This window comes from Budorcas taxicolor, chromosome X (assembly GCF_023091745.1).
Source record: "Budorcas taxicolor isolate Tak-1 chromosome X, Takin1.1, whole genome shotgun sequence".
NCBI lineage: Eukaryota > Metazoa > Chordata > Mammalia > Artiodactyla > Bovidae > Budorcas > Budorcas taxicolor.
Genome location: NC_068935.1, coordinates 142231998 through 142237997, shown reverse-complemented (window position 1 = coordinate 142237997; position 6000 = coordinate 142231998).

The following is a 6000-nucleotide window of genomic DNA, read 5'->3' as shown; positions in this document are numbered from 1 at the left end:
CAGAAACTTTTTGCATTTCTATGCACTACCAGAGAAAAATCAGAAAGAGAAATTAATGGGGAAATCCCATTTACCGTGGCATTTAAGAGAATAAGATACCTAGGAATATACCCAGCTAAGACGCAAAAGACCTGTTCTTTGCAAACTGTAAGATGCTGATGGAAGAAACTGAAGATGATATAAACAGATAAAATATATATACCATGTTCTTGGACTGGAAGAATCAGTATTGTGAAATGACTGTACTACCCAAGGCAATCTATATATGCAATGCAATGTCTATCAAATGACCAAAGGCATTTTTCACAGAGCCAAAACAAAAAGTTTTAAAACAAGTATACAGACTCAAAAGACTCTGACTAACTAAAGCAGTCTTGAAAAAGGAAAACGTAGCTTGAGGAATGAGGCTCCCTGATTTCATGCTATACCACAAGGCTATACTGTAGACTATACTACAAAATCCAAACAGTATGATACTGGCCCAACAGAAAAGTGCGTGGATGGAACAGGACAGAATGCCCAGAAATAAACCCATGCAGCTGGCGCTAGTGGTAAAGAACCTGCCTGCCAGTGGAGGAGACTTAAGAGACACAGGTTCAATCCCTGGGTCGGGAAGATCTCCTGGAGGAGGACATAGCAACTGACTCCAGTATTCTTGTTTAGAGAATACCACAGTGGAGGGGAAGTGGAGCCTGGCGGGCTATAGTCCATGGGGTCACAAAGAAGCAAGTGAGTAAGCACAGAAGAGAGAAGAATACATGGTGCCAAAGAGATAGTCTCTTCAATACGCAGTTTTCGATCACCTAGACAGCTACATGTGAAAGAAAGAAATTAGAACACACTAACCTCACAGACACACACACATACACACACACACACAAATGCAAATAAATTCAAGATCTACATGTAACTTGATACCGTAAAACACTCACAGGAAAACATAGGCAGAACACCCCTTGATGTAAGTCACTGCAATATCTTTTTGGCTCCACCTCCTAGAGTAAAGAAGCTGAGAACAGAAGCAAACAAACGGGCCCTCATTAAACGTAAAAAAAGCTTTATCACAGCCAAGGGATCCATAGAGAAAACAAAAGACAACCCACAGAAAGGGACAAAATGACGGGGGGATGGGGACTTCCCTTGGTGATCCAGTGGTTTAGAATCTGCCTGCCAACTCAGGGTACACGGGTTCGATCCCTGGTCCAGGCAGTAGGATCCCACAGGCAGTGGGGTCAACAAAGCCCGTGTGTCCCAGGCACTAGGATCCCACAGGCAGTGGGGCAATGAAACCCGTGTGTCACAGCTAGAGAGAGTGGCTAGACCTTAGCCACTGCCCGTGGAAACTAGAGAAAGCCCTGTGCACCACAAGGAAGAGCCTCCATGTCGCAATGAAAAATTAAAAAAAATAAAATAAATAATTTTTTAATGAAAAAATTATTAAAAATTTTAAAAAATGGAATAAACATTTTGAAACAGAGTATGCAAATGAAAACCATAGTGAGGCAATCACCTCACACCTGTCAGAATGGCTGTCATCAAAGGGACAAATCAGAAGCCTTGTTCAGGATGCAGAGAAATGGGAATTCTTGGGTACTACTGGTGGTAGTGTAAACTGGTGCAGGGAATATGGCAAATAGGAGGAGGTTCCTCAGGAAATTTGCAAGAGAATTAGCTTGCGATCAGCAATTGCACCTGTGGGTATTCATGCCAAGCAAACGAAAACACTAAGGTGGCCGAGGGCACCCCCCACCCCCCACCCCCCCCCGCCCCGCGTTCAGCGCAGCCTTGTTTGCAAGAGCTGAGATATGGAATCAACCGAAATACATGTTCATCTGTGGATGAATGGATACAGACAATGCGGGGTGTGTGTGTGTGTGAAAATATTATGCCAGGACAGAGAATGAAGCCTTGCCATTTGTGACAACATGCATGGAAGAATTACGCTAAGTAAAATAAGTCAGAGAGAGACAGATACTATATGATCTCAATATAAGGAATCAAACGAAAAACACACAATTAAAAAAAAAAAAAACACAAAAAACTTTTACCTACAGAGAAGAGGCAAAGACAAGCAGGTGGGGGCAAGGTGACACGGATGAAGGGAGTGGAAAGGTACAGTGTCTCTGTTACAAAATAAGGAATTCATGGGGATATAACGGGGGCTTCCCTGGTGGCTCAGGGGTAGAGAAACTGCCTGCCAATGCAGGAGACCCAGGTTTGATTCCGAGGTCAGGAAGATCTCCTAGAGAAGGAAATGGCAACCCACTCCAGTATTCTTGCCTGCAAAAATCCCATGGACAGAGGAGCCTGGTGGGCTACAGTCCATGGGGTTGCAAACAGCCAGACATGACTTAGCATCTGAGCACACATTGGGGTATAGCGTACAGCATGGTGACCGTGGTGACAATCAAGTGCATATTTGAAAACCAATACAATTTTGTAAAGTAAAACAAACAAACAAACAAACTACTAGGAAAGCAGATTTTTAGATTTCTTACAAGAGAACAATTTTCTGAAACTATGGATGTTGACGGATGTTGACAAATTTTAAACAGACTTCTTACTGCAATAAATTTACAGTGTATTACAAATATCAAATTTTTATGCTACGCAGCTGAACTAATACATCCATTCTATCTCAACAGAACATGTGAAAAAAAGTGTACAATTAAGTTTCTCTCCCATTAGCCAAGTGCGATCATGAGTCTGTCAGATACATAGCTCATTTCCAAGTCTCGTTTGCTAGGAAAGTTAGTTATCTCTACTGCCAGCGGTGTTTTTAGGTGGGTTTTCAGAGACAGAAAGAAATGAAGTCAGAATGTGAGGATCCTAGTCTGATATGATCAAGGGATTCTCCAGGCAAGAGTACTGGAGTGGGTTGCCATGCCCTCCTCCAGGGGATGTTCCCGAACCAGGAATTGGACTCAGGGTCTCCCGCATTGCAGGCGGATTCTTGACCATCTGAACCCCCAGGGGAGCCCTTCTGCTCAAGGCAGCTCTGATCCAGTCAAGCTCTGTAGAAGACAAATACTATCAATATATGATCTCGTTGCGTGGAAGTGAAACAAACACACACACACACACAAACCCTGCAGTGTTACTGAATTCACTTATTAGTTCTACCAGTTTGTGTGTGTGTGTGTGTGTGTGTGTGTGTGTGTGTGTGTGTGTGGTTTGAGGGGGAAAACTAGAATCCAGGAATCCCACTGTTTCTACTCAATCGAAGTTGTCCACAATACCCAAGACCCAGTTGGCCCCTGTTATAATCTTCGTAGAATGAATGTGACAGTCACTCAGTCATGTCTGATTCTTTGTGACCCCACTAGGCTCCTCTGTCCATAGGATTCTCCAGGCGAGAAGACTGGAGTGGGTTGCTCTGCCCTCCCCACCCAGGGATCAAACCCAGGTTGCCTGCATTGGCAGGCAGATTCTTTACCATCTGAGCCACCAGGGTAGCCCATTGTGCCTGTTAACACCACATGGACTCATGCAAGACGGATTAGCGACCCCGCTCTGGGTGAACTGAATGTGGTTAAGGCTTGGCCTCCATAATGAAGCTTGATATCTCTGCTCTTTATGGCTTGGGTTTCACACGGTTCTTTCGAAAAGTAATTTACAGTTCAGGCATTTCAAGTGTAATAAAGAAAAAAAATGGAAATAGCAGTATGAAGCATACCCACCTGCTATCTCACATAAAATACTCCAGTGTATATTACCCAAAACTGGGACACTCTCCCAGGAAACTAGTACTTAAAACCCCCCAAAAGGAAATTGTATAGTTCCACCTTATAATCCTGTGTGGATCACAACAAACTGAAAAATTCTGAAACAGATGGGGATACAAGATCACCTTACCTGCCTACTGAGAAATCTGTATGCAGGTCAAGAAGCAACAGTCAGAATAGCTACCAGGGAACCCTAATCTAGTAAGCCCTGATATAATTAAGTGAGCCTTCTACGTCAACATGAGAGAAAGAACACAAGGCTCCAAGATGACATTTCCATGTCCTGACCCCCATGGGCCCAGGACAACACCGTCCTGGGCTGACCTCCCACTCGGCATGTCTGGTTGCACCAGCATCTGGATGTCTGGATGCACTGAACTGGAAAGAAATGAACTCAGGACATGTACATCCTAGATTGCTTTCCCACTTTGCCCCTCACCAGTGATCTGATGCTCAATGAATTATTGACATGCCTGCTTAAATAATTGAAATGCCTATTTAAATATCCATTTGAAGTAATAAAACCTGTGTGGAAGCAGGTTGTAAATTGCCCTGGGTCTGAGACAGCCAGCGGACGTGAGCTTCGAGAGGACACACGGCTTTTCAGAGAATGTTATCACTCAGAGCAACTTGACCGCATTGGGGGAGCTAGAATATTACATCCGGGACCATGATCTGGATAATCACTGGTCCAGGCGAGGACTAGGGTGAGGGGACAAGGTGTCTCATCCGGGGTAGAGAAGTTAAACGGTTCTGAAAATAAATTCAGGCGTCAGAATGATAACGTTTAAGGCCATGTTTGTGAAAAGCAAAATTAATGCCGAGCAATCTGTAGTGAACAAAATGCTGAAACTGTACACACAGTGACAGGCTTTGAGCAGGCTGGGGTTCGGGTGAGGACCACAGGCACGGTCATCAGATGCAGGAACACCTGCCAGACTCCACCCTTTGGTACTACTCCTTGTGTGGGTGACGGTCTGAGTAATGGTGTGGTCATTCCCCCAGGGGTCAGCCAGGATTAAGGTCACACACACAGCCTCATCCACTCACTGGCTCTAAGACCATGGGATCCTCAACGCTAATATTCATTGCCCTCCAAACTCACATGGGCGGTGCGATGGGGGTGACTCATGTCCTGCAAGAAGCTATTTCCAAGTCTAAATCCTTGGCAGTAGTAATGTGAACTTTTCCTGGAAATAGGCTCTTTTTTTCAAACAGTTGTAATCATCACGGGGGCGTGTGTGCTAAGTCATTCAGTCATGTCTGACTCTTTGCAGCCCCGTGGACTGCAGCCTGCCAGGCTCCTCTATCCATTGGATTCTCCAGGCAAGAATACTGGGGTGGGTTGCCATTTCCTCCTCCAGGGGATCTTTCCAACCCGGGGATCAAACCTGTGTCTCGTGCATTAAAGGAGAATTTCTTACCGAATCATCTATCTATCTATCATCCATTCTGTGTGTCTCTCATCTTTGATCTATCCATTATGCATTCCATCTTCTATCTGTATCTCCAAGTCTGTATCTATCATTTGTTGTTTATTCTATCACCTACCTATCCATTATCTATCTATTTATCTATTATCTATCTACCTATCATTTCTTTACCCATGATCCGTCTACCATCTGTGTCTGTCTCTCTATTCACCTTTCAATGTATCTTTCTATCCATATCTATTATCTTCAGTTCAGTTCAGTCACTCAGTCCTGTCCAACTCTTTGGGACCCCATGAACCACAGCATGCCAGGCCTCCCTGTCCATCACCAACTCCCGGCGTTCATTCAAACTCATGTCCATCAAGTGGTGATACCATCCACTCATCTCATCCTCTGTCGTCCCCTTCTCCTCCTGCCCTAAATCTTGCCCAGCATCAGGGTCTTTTCCAGTGAGTCAGTTCTTCACATCAGGTGGCCAAAGTATTAGAGTTTCAGCTTCAGCAACACTCCTTCCAATGAATATTGACGCCATTTAGGATGGACTGGTTGAATCTCCTTGCAGTCCAAGAGACCCTCAAGAGTCTTCTCCAACACCACAGATCAAAAGCATGCCTTCTTTGGTGCTCAGCTTTCTTTATAGTACAACTCTCACATCCATACATGACTACTGGAAAAACCATAGCTTTGACCAGACAGACCTTTATTGGCTAAGTAATGTCTCTGCTTTTTCATATGCTATCCAAGTTGGTCACAGCTTTTCTTCCAAGGAGCAAGCATCTTTTAATTTCATAGCTGCAGTCACCATCTGCAGTGATTTTGGAGTCCAAAAAAACAAAGTCTGA